The sequence below is a fragment of the Eubalaena glacialis genome, chromosome X, assembly GCF_028564815.1.
Source record: "Eubalaena glacialis isolate mEubGla1 chromosome X, mEubGla1.1.hap2.+ XY, whole genome shotgun sequence".
In the NCBI taxonomy this organism is placed as follows: domain Eukaryota; kingdom Metazoa; phylum Chordata; class Mammalia; order Artiodactyla; family Balaenidae; genus Eubalaena; species Eubalaena glacialis.
In genome coordinates, this window is record NC_083736.1 from 20,396,540 (window position 1) to 20,411,276 (window position 14,737).

Here is a 14,737-nt window from a genome sequence, read left to right on the forward strand (position 1 = left end):
CCAAAACCACAGAGCCAAACCCAAATACCTGGCATGATGAAGGAAAAGCAGGTGTCTACTTGAATCCAGAGATAGTATTTCCATTTTGCCAAAAAAAAAAAAAAAAAAAAAAAAAAGGCCAGCTGGTACAGCTGTTTGCGGTTTGGCCCTACATGCATTTTTTTTTTTTGCATGGATGCCCAGAAACAACATCTGCCCACACATAGCTGAGGAAGGAGAAATGAACACTGATATGGTAATCTGCCACAGCTTCCCACTTGTAGTGCCAGTCTGCCTTCGCTCAGGAGACATGCTTGCTCAGAGATACAGAGGAGAAAAGTCCTGAAACTTTGTAAGTCCTGAAACTGAGAACTTCAGGCAGACATAAAGGGCTGAAAGTGAGATAAATGGAAATGACTGGAAGATGTAATCACCACCATAAATCTATCAACGATGACAGTCAAGCTTTCCTGCTAACCTGGCTGCACTTTCATCTTCCTGGTCCCCACGCCCCCCCACCTTCTTTGGTACCCCTCTACTTCCTTGCACGGCCCTTCTGTACATTATCGAGCCTAGATGTTTATACTGCTGACTTGCAGTATCTACAGGATCTAAAGAGAAATGGTTTGATCTGAAGAGGCTGTGTATGTTGCCCCCGACCCCTGCATTTCTTTAAGTCTATAAAAATGAAGCTAAAACCTGGTCACACTTGAGGTAAACGTCTACAGTATTTTTCCCTTTTAGAGACGTAGCTTATTTAGACATCTGTAGTGGTAAGCATTTCCCCAAAGCACCTTACCTTTCTGGACCTTAGCGGATGTACTGTGCAACTTCCCCATCCCCTGCAGAGGAGGAAACTGAGACCTAGGAGAATAAAGTGACTCACCCAGGGTCACAACACTGCAGGGTTTCCATCATTTTAGCATGCCTAAGACAGGGCAGGCCAATTTTAGATCTTCTCATAAGAGGGCTACTACTCCCTTCAAAGTACATTTCCGAGGAAGAAACATAGGACTTACTGGCCACAAGGCAGACTTTTTTTTAATGTCTGGGTAACGTTTGGGATTTAGGTTTACCATTGTCTTTCCAGACAGCAAAAATGCCCAAATGATTCAGATGTAACTACACCAAGTGCAAACCTGTGCTTTCTATTTCATGTACTGTTGTTCACCCAGTTCTAAATATATGTGCAGGGGATCATAGCTAGTGCATTACACACTTGTTCAATCTCTCCTGCAAACGCACTAAGTGATCATACCAATGTGTTATGCACTCAACTAGAGATAATGAGCTTTAATCTAAGGACAAATGCACTCCTCGAAAAAGGGCAAGTTCGCATAATAGATCTGCGATCAATTCTCTCTCCAAGGGACCTGCAACTAGGCTATCATTGATAAAACACAGCTGAAGAGGGGATTGGTTTTATTCTTAAATCATATGTTGCTAAATCATTTTCTGAAGAGCGTGTTCTAAATCAGCCATTGATTTAGTGCCGGCCACGTGGAGCACCTTGGGTTACAGTGACTCCACAAAACTGATACAACACACACCAATTAAGCGGATTTTGTTGAGAATCTAACCATTCAATTTGGTCAACCAGAATGACTTACTGTGGAACTTTATTTTATGACAGATAGTAGTTTTCCCTCTTGATTGGGTCTCTGTACACCTTGGGATATTGTATTTTTAAATGAAGGGCATTTTCAAACTTGTCAACTTCTCTTTTCAGCACTTGAAATCAAAGCTTATGGAATTCTGACTGTGGAATGAATGAATTATTTTTGGGGGAGTCTGCATGCCAAGACTGACAACTTATTATTTATTGTTAGATCATTATTATTTGTTAATATTCATTATTAATAATTGCTCTGATAGCATTGGTTTAGCCCCACCATGGAGAAGACATTTTAAAAATAGCTCAGAATCACATCCCCCCAAAATTTAAGTCTTTACTTCATGAAGTTTTACTTTTTCAATTGCTATAAAGAGGGAAGGAACGATCCCAGCAAACACTTGCAAAAGTTTTATTTTTCAATTAATTCCAACCAAGACATTAATGTCCGCTTTACCAAAGAAACTTATTTGGTTGGTTTTGAGTTGGTATTTATTGTTTGTTTACCAAAGAAAATATTCCATTCATCAAAAATATTTCCCCTGCTCAACTAAAAAAAAAAAAAAAAAAAAACTGTGATACTTGGGCTTTCTTGGCCATTCATAAGGAAAAAAAGAAAAGTCAGGGTAAGGGTGATATTCTCTCATTGAGTGAAACTCAGCAGAAGATGTAAATTCACGAGAAGCTTGGGGTTTGCAAGAAAGAAAATGACACTTGAAATAGGGCATTATTGTTAGGTCCTATAGCAATGGCCCAATGAATAGCATGAGGGCTCCTCGGGCTAAAAGGAGCATACTTGTTCCACAGAAAAAGTAAGATAATCGCTGATGAAACTCCTTCGCCATTGTTCCAGCTCATAAGTTTTGTTTTGGGTTTGGGGGGTTTTAGGTTTTGGGGTTTTGCTTTGCTTTGGTTTGTGACATTTGTTTGTGTTTGCTTGTTTTGCTCCTACCTTTTCTACCATTTTTACCCCCTCAATTTTCAGGCAGAAGTGAGATAATCAGATGCCATCCTCCATGGCTACAGTTATTTGTGCAATATGCTGCTCTGAACAAGGCCCTTGATAACCCTTTTATTTTAACTAACCACCACCCAATTGTTCTAAGTGGCATTCTGGGACCATGACATCACTTTCCTCCAGCCCCAGCAATGGAGCGTGGCTGTGTCTGTCTCTGTCTCAAGAACGAGTGGGCTGGGCAGCCGCCCTGGGGGTGTGGCATGAGTCAGAGCCTCTTGGACACAAATGATATCCTCCTCATAATGGCTTTTTATTCCTTCGGATCCTATTAAAGTAGCCCTGCAGCTTATAGTAGTGTTTGATCTCTGTGAATCTCTGTTTTCTCATCTGTAAAATGGCGATAATAACAGTAACTATCTTTCAATTCAGCAAATACTTACTGAGTGCCTAACATCACCCAGATACTGTTCTAGAGACTGGGGACAGCAGTGAACAAATCACATAAAAAAAAATCTGCCCTCGAGAGCCTACATTTGAGTGATATTGTGGATTTACTGTAAGGATTAACATGAGATGTTCAGAGGGCACTCATGGCAAGGCCTGGCACAGAGAAGGAACTCAAGACATTATTATTTGTAATTTGCCCATCCCACACAGCAGCACTAGAGCTCAGGATGTAAAGCTACAGAGAAGCAGATTTTCGCAGATCAGAGCCCAGGATTAGGGCTACGTAAAAATGCAGAGTTGTCCTGGTCATTTTAAGACATTCAGAATTTGGCTGGATCATCACTTAGTGGGGCGAGTGTGAAGGTGGCACAAGCCCTAGATGGTGGAGTTGGATTGTAATCCTTGAAAGAAAGGGATACAGGCAGTTGGGAATGGAGTGGGGAGGGGAGGGCGCTTATTTCATTACTATGCCCGGCTTGTCTGAAGACATTTGAACATTCCTTTGGGGTAATTTGCTTTTAAGTCCGTGCTACATAAAAAGCACCAGGTATTTAAAGACAAAGTTCCTATTTTTTTAAAGTATGGTAAATCTGCAACACGAAGGAAAATATTAAATTAGTACTACCAGATTCTCTGGCAAAGAACTGAGAATGGCTTCAGCCAACACATTGCAGAGTACCTCCCCGTGGTGGTTACAACTGTTTATTTCTGTTTCATGCCAGTCCAGGAGAAAGCAAAGAGGAACGTGAATGAGCTAAAATCCATTCACCTGAATAGGCAGTGTCAGGCTGTCCTCCCCAGCCCGCCTCTCACCTGCCCCCCTTCTGCCCAGGTGATGTGTTTGAAGTCCTCTGATATCTGTGAGGGCGCCATGTAAGGAAGAGGAAGTGAGGTGAGCAGACAGCTACGGCCTGTGTGTCAACTTTCAGGTTAGATTAAAATGAGCACAGCAAAGGTTTGGAGGAGCAGGCCCGGGGAAAGAGGCTTCTTTTCAAACTACAAAGAAAGCAAGGTGTACCAAGGAGGCAACCCACAGAGGGCCCTTGGTGGAAGGAATGCTGTTCCTGTGGGACACGCCAGCCTCTTCCCCCTCCAGAATGTTGACACCAGATGAACCGTTGGAGAGAATTAAGCTTACCCTCCTGTTTTTCACTTAGGAAAATGGAAACCTGCAGAAGTGAAATTACATGCACAGAGCCAGTTAGAAGCAGATACAGGACTATGATTGAAGGCTCCTAGCTCCTAGCCTCAGTCCTTTCTCCATTCTGCCACTTTACTGCCAAATTCTATGTGTCTAAATTATGGGGTCTTAACCTGGGGGCCATGAATGAGTTGGTGGGAGGGCGGGACTCTGAACTCCTGAAAATTGAATTATACGCAAAAATGTGTATATATGTTCCATATGTGCATTTTCCTGAAGAGAGTTCATAGTTGTCATCAGGTTTCAAAAGAGGTCTGCGACCCCAAAAGGGTGAAGAACCACTGTCCTCAATTAATAAAGACCTCATTGGGAGTGTGATCCTGGTGTCCTCATTTTGGCTAATGGGCAATCAAGAATTTCTCTCAACCATCTTTTCTCCAAGGAGCCAAAACTGCTTCTAGGTATTGGTCTCTTCAGGCCCAGCCAAGTGCCTACTACTCTTCCTTTATTCCTCATTCATTCATTTATTTAATCTGCAAACATGTTTTCACTGTCCAATCTATGTTCTAGCACCAGTTAAACACACTCTCCAGGGCAAGACTGGGGAAAGGACCCCTCTGCATCATGCTCTTATTGGCAGAAAGAATACCAGGCCACTACCACATTCTTACTGTTGCAACAAAGGAATATATAGCCTCAAAACTACAGTAACCACTCCCCACACATAGACACACACAGAGGGGGCAGCCAGCAAAGGTGACATGTGGACGTGGGCCCTGTTAAAGAAGAAGCAGAGCAGCCTATTTCCAAGCTTTACAGGTCTATGCTTGTGGCAGCAGCATGCCATCCTTGAAGGGGTGCTCCCAAGTGATCCTTATTCAAGAGAGGGAGAGAATGTGTCTCATTCATCTCGGTAATATTAGTAGTGAACACATAGGAAATCATGGCCATGGACATATGGTTACACTTAAGGACAGATGTGTCTTGGACACAGATATACAAATTGAAGCCCGGTTCTCTTGGCTCCCAACCATCAGCTAGATATCGTGGACATGGATGGAGGAAGCTAGAGAATAAACAACTCTATTTGTACCTGTTAGTTGTGCTTCCTCTGGCATAACTTTAGGCACAAGGAATGTACCTGGGTTGTCCTAAGGGCAAGGCTGGGGAAGCACTGCTTAGCCCTCCCTGAAGCACAAAGGAGACACTGGTGACTGAACAGTGCCATTTACAGAACCCTCTGCCCAGCCGTGAAAAGGGAAGCCTTCTGTTGAGGTGGAGGAATATGAGCCCCACTTTGTAGCATGTGATATGAAGTTTGAAGACTTTGCTCACTGAGATCTATAAAGTGCTTCGTTTAATTCCCACAAAATGGCAAAGACTCGGCCCATTCCTATTACCCACCCATTCCAGGCTCATCCTGGGGAAAACCCATATGATTCTCTTTGGCAAAACAATGTACTTAATTTCCAGGGTGAAACTTCAACATGCCTGGCTCAGACTTTCACATCTTTATTCTTTAAATTAACGTTCTGCCAGAATTGCTTTTGCCCCCTTCCAGAATCACCAAGGCAAATTCCATGATGCCTCCCAGGACCACAGGTGACTGGCCAAAATTGGTAATGACCCATTAGCGCTGCTTCACACACACACACACACACACACACACACACCACGCACACATAACGCACATACACTCACACCTATAACACATGTACACACATAAATACATACATGCACATGCACACTGCCTTTTACAACATACCTGACACATTTGAGGCACATTAAAATGCTTTAGCAGGCCCAGCCCTGTGGTTCGGTGGGATTTGGCAAGCCAAAGGCTTCAGCTATCTGTAGGGAACCATAAAAAATATTATCTTCCCCTTTTATATGTTTCCTGTGCGTGAGCATGTCTGAGACCAGCCATATAATACACTTTAAGAAAAAGAAACCTGAGGAAGTGAATGTTTCTTGGAATTTACAAAGTGCTAACTAACAGCTTTATAGTGGAAAACTGCATTTGATGGAATTTTTCTAAGTCATAGGTGAGAACAGCAGTGACCGCAAACCACAGAGATCTCTCCCAAAGTCTGGAATTGTGGAAATTTACCTAGAATTTTTGCTTTGCAATCCGGACAAGGAGAAAGGAGTGGAGAGGAAGGAAGAAGTACATATGGGGTGGTCACTCCGTTTTGCCAACTCCCAGTCTTAAGAAGGAGTGGGCATTTTCCGTTTATCTGCAGCATTAGTTTGATGGGAAAGCCAGTACCTTTCATCCACCTCAAGGAAAGGAGGTGCCGCCCAGGGAAGCCTAGTGATAAGAAACATCAGTTTGGGAGAAAAGTCACACAAGTAACAGAAAGAACTATCCAACACCAGAAACTTATAGCCACCCCACAACACACAAACACATACACACACACACACACACACACACACACACAGGGAGTGGACATTAAGAGAAGTTGGGGAGAGGAGCCCTAGTGCAGTTCCTAAGATTTAGACAGAGTGTGGCAGGAAAAAAGGTAATTGTTGGGAAGGTGAAATGAATCAAATTTGTGTGCAATGAATAGAAACATGAGCTGAGAATAATGGAGTTGTTCAGGAATCTCAATAAGATAAAAGATATGGAGCCTGAATCTATACTTTTTAAACAAAGTAAAAGGACCCCACATTTTCTTTTGAGTTCTCGATCCATAATTCCTCCTTAGTAACTTTATGAGAACACACTCAGGTTCTATTTTTATTGTCTGTGATCCCATAATTCACCCACCCACAGTTACGTATTCACACTCCAGCTTAGATGCTGTGAGCAGAGTTGTTGAATGCTAGGCCCAAACAAGGACAGTTTCAACTTGGGTTTAATAATTCCTTGGCCAAATTTCTCTCATTCCTCTAAATGTGCAGATGTTTCAAAGCTATAAAAAGGGTGTCTAGATAGCCAATGCATTTTTTTTTAACATCAAAGGTAACTCCTGCCAACAATTATTAACAATGAAATAGTCATAACAGCTAAACGTTCCTTTAGCAGTCCAACTTCAGTGGGTGACAAAAGGGAAGAGAATCTATGTCAAACATTTAGTGATGCTGAGAAAGATCCTCACCCTAGACATAAAATAGTTTAGATAGCAAAATGCGGTCCTTCTCTTATTGTCATCGCTAATGAAAGAAGTTCCTGAAATTGCACATTATTCTGTAAAGTTTTGGGCTAAATCACAATGAATTTTAAAGTTGTATCCATGGCAATTGATCTGAAGGTTACATCTTGTCAGTCAGATTAATCACTAAATTCAGCCTTCAGAAGTCTTATCTATTTCTTCAACAGAGACCCCAGTGTTACCTTGTGTTTCCCACTATTTTAGTTGGGTTTCTTCACAACAGGAAAGTAGGTGATTCTGAAAGTAATAAATTAGTTTTAAATTAAAAAGGAATATTCAAATCCTAGAGCACATAATTAGTTCAGCTTGGTCAGATTTGAGACAGATAAGCATCAAACCCTACTGGGAAAATTACCACAGTTGCACCCCACGCTTGACAAAGTGTGAGTCACACCACTTTGATCCATGGCAGGCAACACCTGCTCAGGTAGAATTAATTGAAAACTTGCCCAGAAGAATTTCCCACAAAGAGTTAAAACACTTGTCTATCAAGGAGAATTAACCAACTATATTTTTTACCTAAAGTCAAGGCATGTTAAAGATGTTTAAAGAAAATCAGGAATAAAAAATGACCAACTCCTTCAGGAAACAAAAAATGATGCCCTATATTCTGTACCACTTGAGTTTCTCTGACACCTAAAATATGTATTTACGTCATCTCACACCTACACAAAAACAAAATCAGCAGGGAAGACCATCCCACTGATGATTGGCAATCCCACAGTTCCTCTCCATCTGACCAGCTTTCACCAGAGGGCAATACTTCAGGCTTACACAAGGAATTTATAGGCTGTAGCAGCCCCCGAGCCACTTAGCACACTAAACCTGGGAAATGCCTCATGCCAAATACATCGAGGCCTTAGCTGACTATCCTTTCATATTAAAACCCCATCTTCCAATAAAGCATCCTGTTTTCAATCTTGAGAGCAAATTCCAAGGGTAAAGAAGATTTCAAACTTATTGCTTTCACTTTTTCATACAGGTTTCTAATCTTCTGATAGACACAACCAAAGAGAGAAATGGCAGTGGGCCAGGGAAATATCTTCAGTTTTACTTTTTTTTCCTTTCCTTTCTTTTTTACATTCAGATATTTCAGTGCTTTTTAACAGCAGTTAGTATGTGTTCTTTTTTGTTGTTTTGTTTTTTCCAGATGAGCAATCAAAGAAGTTTATATGACTTAATGTCTTACAGATAGAGGTTTGGGTTTTTTGTTTGTTTAGCAGCAGATGTCGTTTAATAAAAACCCTGCATATGGTGCCTTCTTTGGCTTTAATGGTCACAATGTTACATCTCTGTCTCTGGAGAAAGAAAAGAAAAATGCATTTCCTGGCCTCAGTTTAACATATGATCACAAACAGTCGAATAAAACTGTAGCAGGAAGAATCCTATGTACCTACATGCCTGGGCTTAAAGGAAGTCAACAGAGGCCAAAGAAAAATATAAATTTGGCCTCTCTTTTCCATAGAATTCTGATCTCCCACAGGCATTTAGAGTTGAGAAGGAAATGCTCGGTGTAGGTCAACACCTACATGGAGAGGGAGGAGAAAAGCCTGCGAGGGGAGTGACAAAGCAGTATATATGCGTGCAGTGTCAAATCAGTGGTTGGGGGGTGTGGTGGGGTTTCATTTTAGTTTATTTCACAGGGCCTACTGAATGGATGCATGATTTCACCATCACAAAGAAAGTTTGAATCCAAAATAATAGGTCACAGGTACCAAATTACAATATTGATCTTGTAAAAATGTAAAGGATTGGAACAATTTCAGATTTTCTCTCAATAGTTCTGAGCTGGGAATAGCAAAGAAGTTGCACTCATACTCCTGTCTGTTAAAAGTCCTTATTTAGCCCATTTCCATGGAAACTGAAATCAGATCTCTCTCTCTCCCTCTCTGCCCCCACCCCCTTTGTTTCTCTCTCTCTCTTTGTCTCTCTCTGTCTCTGTCTCTCTGTCTCTCACACCCCCCACATACACACATACACACACACACACACACACACACACACACACACACACGGGAAAAAAGCTGTCCAGAGTTTGGTGGGTGCCTGTGTGTGTGTGTGTGTGTGTGTGTGTGTGTGTGTGTGTGTAAACATCCACAGGCTAATTTCTGTGTGGACACTCTCTCATCAGTGGTAACTCTCCAACAAATGGAAGAAAGGCCAGAATGGCTTCCTTTTTCAGAAGCCAATCTGTAATGCAGATAAAAAAACTTAGGTCAGAAAACCAGGCCTTCACTAGCAAATCCTTGAAGAATTCCACTTCATAACTGCATGTTCAATTAATTTAGTTAACTAACTTGGAAATATTTTATGGTAGGAAGACATACATAAGAACTAAATTTAATCCCTTGGATTTTTGCCACTTTGCTCTACTCTCAAGCATCGACATTTCCCTAAATAGCCCAGAAAATAAGGACCAAGGGAAAAGCGAACATGAATGAGCTCATTTTCATATTTCAACATATACTTAGTTAAGTTTCAATCCTAATGGCAAAATATGTGCACATTCCAGACTTACGCAGATATTTAGTAAATGATTCCATCTTAGTCCAAATCTCCCTTAAAGATAGACCAACACTCAAGCTGCTGCCTATAAAAGGGCACTGCTAAAACTTTCAGTAAGGTTGGAAGAAGAACGAATACTGCCCCTCTCCATACTCCTGCAAAGATGTCATCAGGCAACCTGGATGCCTTCAATACATGGACAATTTCTGATAGGGGAAATATTTTACTTTCCATTTCTGTCTTTTTTCCATAGGAAAAGATAAAAACGGGATTTCTTTTTAAAGAATTTCACCTAAAAATGAATTGTAGATGATAATTTTGGAGCTCAAAGTAGATTCTTCTACCACAGCCCTCAGTAAAGGTGGTGAGTTTTGTAACTCATGAAGTATTTAGCTTTTGCTGGAATCCAAAACAGGATGGAAAGCTGTATGTTTTAGCTGGCAAAGATCAACAGGGCATCAGGACAAAACTCATGTTAGATATTAAACATGAGACTTTTGTTTTCAACCTCACTGCACCACATTCTCATTTGTGCTTTATACTTGAATGGGTGGTCTTATACAGGGATGAGGGGGCTGACAGTCTGTAATCAAAGCCTGGGGGGAGGGGTAGGCAATGATTTTAAAATGGAAAAGTCATTTCTTAGGATTAAAAAAATAATCAAGAGTGAGGGTTGGAAAAACTAAAAATTCTCATCACCAAGGCATGACTCAAGATGCCAGGCCCCTCCCTCTTGGGAGCAAGTGTTATCTTCCCCAGGGTATTACGTTGAGATGACATTTCATCATCTACATGAAAATCTTCATTTCTGCAGAAGGCATCACTGATTCACAAGAATATTAAAAAATTCCCTTGAGTCATAGCACTTAACTCACCAAACTCAAGAGGATCCACTGAGAGGGAGCCCTAAAAGAATGTGTAATAAATACTTATCACAACAGCTTGAACAGGAACACAGATGTGGAATCTGTAAGAATGTTGAGTCCCATGAACTGGAGGTCATTAAATAAAAGATCCCAGGCTGTTTTATCTGTCTGCATTTATATGAATTAAGAAATGTGAGGTTGTTGGCAAAGGGTCCCACTTAATCTTTCACTTTTGTTGACCTTGTATTGTAGAAAAATGACAAAAAAAAAAAAAAAGAAAAAGAAAAAACCCTGGAAGTAATACTAATGTTGTTAACAGGCCTTGCCAATTGACCTCCCATGGTTAAAACGCAAATTTTAGAAAGAATCAGTACTACTGAATAATTTTTATAAATATACATACTGAATCCAATGCTTAAACTTGAAATAACTATAGTGTGGTAGTCTGAGATTTGTACCCCTGCATGCCTCTCATGAACGCAAAAAGAATATCCTCTCCATCCCTTACTCTTTTACTGTTTTAGATGTTCCAGAAATATCCCTAGACTTGAGCCATTGTGGCTCAAATACTCCCCAAACAAACTTTTGCAAGTGTAAGCACTCAGGGGTTCCACTAAAGCTTCCAGACGAATTGTATCCTAAAAGTTATAGAATTATGCATCAACAGCTAAAGGACACAATTATAAGCTGAAATATTGTGACACACTGTGTAATGCCACACAATCAATGCAATGTTCAGTAAACGTATATCTTTTTGTCATTTTGTATTTATTTATACAGAATTAAAAATAAAGCACAGGACTAAAAACAAATATGTGTGTGTCCCTTTTACTTCACTTTGATGATGGCAAAGGGAAAGCAACAAGCACCACTGCAAAAATGTTTGGCCATCACACAGCATTAAAAATGAGGAGATGCCAAGTTGAACATTTATTAATATGTGATCTGCCAATCAAGAATCTTCTTTGTCTTGGTATTATAACTCAAGAATTTTTCAGAATGTAGTTCATAAGTGCCTTCCATTCTGCTGTTGGCATAAAAATGAGGGGGATGAGTGTCTTAGGCTGGTTCTTCCCCAGAATCAGGCCCAGAGACAAGGATGTGGGTACAAGTCATTTATTTGGGAGGTGATTCCAGGAGCACCAGCAGGGGAGAGGGAAAGTGATATAAGGAAGGAAGATAATAGGGGATATGTAAATGAACCGGTCACCTCTCTGGGCAACTGGGGCTCAATCCCACTGGAGACTTCTGGGAGATAGTTGTGGAAAATGCGCCAGAACTGTTCCACCTGAGAAATGAGGAAGCTGAGGGATTTACCTTACAACTGCCATCAGACACTGGAGTGCAGGTGTTCTCTGTAGATGCTGTTGGCATACACTAAAATAGTGAGTGTCAAAGGATATGGACAGAGCACCAGTAATGTCTGCTACAATGAGGAATATTCTTCAAGATACACACAGATAATGAACAGAATCTTATTTAATTCTCTGAGACATCATGGGTGTTGAAGCTGTAGTGCCATAAGCCAGGACTCAAGGCAGGCAAACTGAGGCCTAGTTAAGGTCTCCAGCAGAGTTAACACCACCAAGGGAAAACTAAAAACTGGTTAAGGATATGGAAGAACCAAGGCTATAGGCACGGTCAACGCAGATAAAGATCATGGCCCATCAGGTGCCATGGCAGCTAGGTCATCATGAAGTATGAACAAAATTAAGAAACCGGATGACTCCAGAAAAACCAGGTCTTCAGTGTTTGGACCAAGAAGAGTTCCAATTCTAGGTTTACCTTTGTATACACAAGAAGTTTCATATCCAGTGGTGTGCTGAAAAACTTTAACAACTGGCTTTCTGGGGAAGTGGGCGGGGTGGGGGGCGGGCATAGCCAATTTCAAGCTATTCACAGTTTAGTAACTAGCTCAAAAATTCCTAAAAATTTAATAATTGTCTCACAAGCTAGCATGAGCCGGCTCCAGCACACCACTGCACACCACTCCAGCACACCACTCTCCACCCAACATCCAGCCACTGTTTGAGGTTTGAAGGGCTATGGGCTAACCACTAGAACATATCCAGATCCTAATGTTAGAGGTTATCCTGTAACTACCTCAGTACCTTTGTGGGTAGAAGACACTACTGATTTGGGTTTTGGGGTTACTCAGTGGAGACTGCCCTCTTGGTACTCTCTGATTCCCCTTCACTGTTATCTTCCTTAGAGCCTTTGAAGCGCTTTGTGTCTGAAATTAAGATGCTGGCAGAAGTGCCCCTGGGTCAGGCCGTGGCAGTCCTTTATTCCCACCTGCACATGGGCATCTATAATGTATTTATTTCATTCCATGTCTGTTCCAATAGCTTGTTCCCTAACATTTGCACCATGTATTTATAAGAAAATCAAACTATAGTCATATCCAAAAGCAGAAGAACCTGGGACTGGCATGAGTACTTAAGTTAATGAACTCTTACTGCCACACCCCTGCGCACAGCCCTCTTCTGGATATTGTAGTTGACGCAGATTGTATCTGCCCCAAACCATGAACAAAATGTTGCACATGCAATTCAACTGAGAGACATGTTCAGTTCACACAACATCTAGCTTCTACCTCACCGAGAGGACAGGGATTCCTGTCTCTCCCCCATCAGAGTCACTGTCAACGTAAAAGCTTTTGCACAGCAAAGGAAACCATAAACAAAACAAAAAGACAGCCCACAGACTGGGAGAAAATATCTGCAAACAATGGTACCAACAAGGGATTAATTTCCAAAATATACAAACAGCTTATACAGCTTAATATCAAAAAAACAAACAACCCAATCAAAAAATGGGCAGAAGACCTAAATAGACATTTCTCCAAAGAAGACATACAAATGGCCAACAGGCACATGAAAAGATGCTCAATATCGCTAATTATTAGAGAAATGCAAATCAAAACTACAATGAGGTACCACTTCACACTGGTTAGAATGGCCATCATTAAAAAGTCTACAAATAACAAATGCTGGAGAGGGTGTGGAGAAAAGGGAACCCTCCTACACTGTTGGTGGGAATGTAAATTGGTGCAGCCACTATGGAGAACAGTATGGAGATTCCTTAAAAAACTAAAAATAGAGTTACCATATGATCCTGCAATCCTACTCTTGGGCATATATCCAGATAAAACTCTAATTTGAGAAGATACATGCACCCCAGGACTTCCCTGGTGGCGCAGTGGTTAAGAATCTGCCTGCCAATGCAGGGGACACGGGTTCGAGCCCTGCTCGGGGAAGATCCCACATGCCAGGGAGCAACTAAGCCTGTGTGCCACAACTACTGAGCCTGCGCACTACAGCCCACATGCCACAACTACTGAAGCCCGCGTGCCTAGAGTCCATGCTCCGCAACAAGAGAAGCCACCACAATGAGAAGCCCGCGCACCCCAACGAAGAGTAGCCCCTGCTCGCCACAACTAGAGAAAGCCCGCGTGCCGCAACGAAGACCCAACGCAGCCAAAAATGAATAAATAAATAAATTTTTTAAAAAAGAAAAGATACATGCACTCCAATGTTCATAGCGGTACTATTTACAATAGCCAAGACATGGAAGCAACCTAAATGCCCATCGACAGATGAATCAATAAATAAGATATGGTGTGTGTGTGTGTGTGTGTGTGTGTGTGTGTGTGTGTGTGTATATATATATAAAAGGAATATTACTCAGCCATAAAAAAGAAAGAAATAATGCCATTTGCAGCAACATGGATGGACCTAGAAATGACCATACTAAGTGAAGTAAGTTAGACAAAGACAAGTATCATATGATATCACTTATAAGTGGAATCTAAAAAATGACACAAATGAACTTAGTTACAAAACAGAAATAGACTCACAGACATAGAAAACAAACTTATGGTTACCAAAAGGGAAAGGGGGAGAGGGAAGGATAAATTAGGAGTATGAGATTAACAGATACACACTACTATATATAAAACAGATAAACATCAAGGACCTACTGTACAGCACAGGAAACAATTTTCAATGTCTTATAATAACCTATAATGGAAAAGAATCTGAAAAAGAATATATATGAATCACTTTTCTG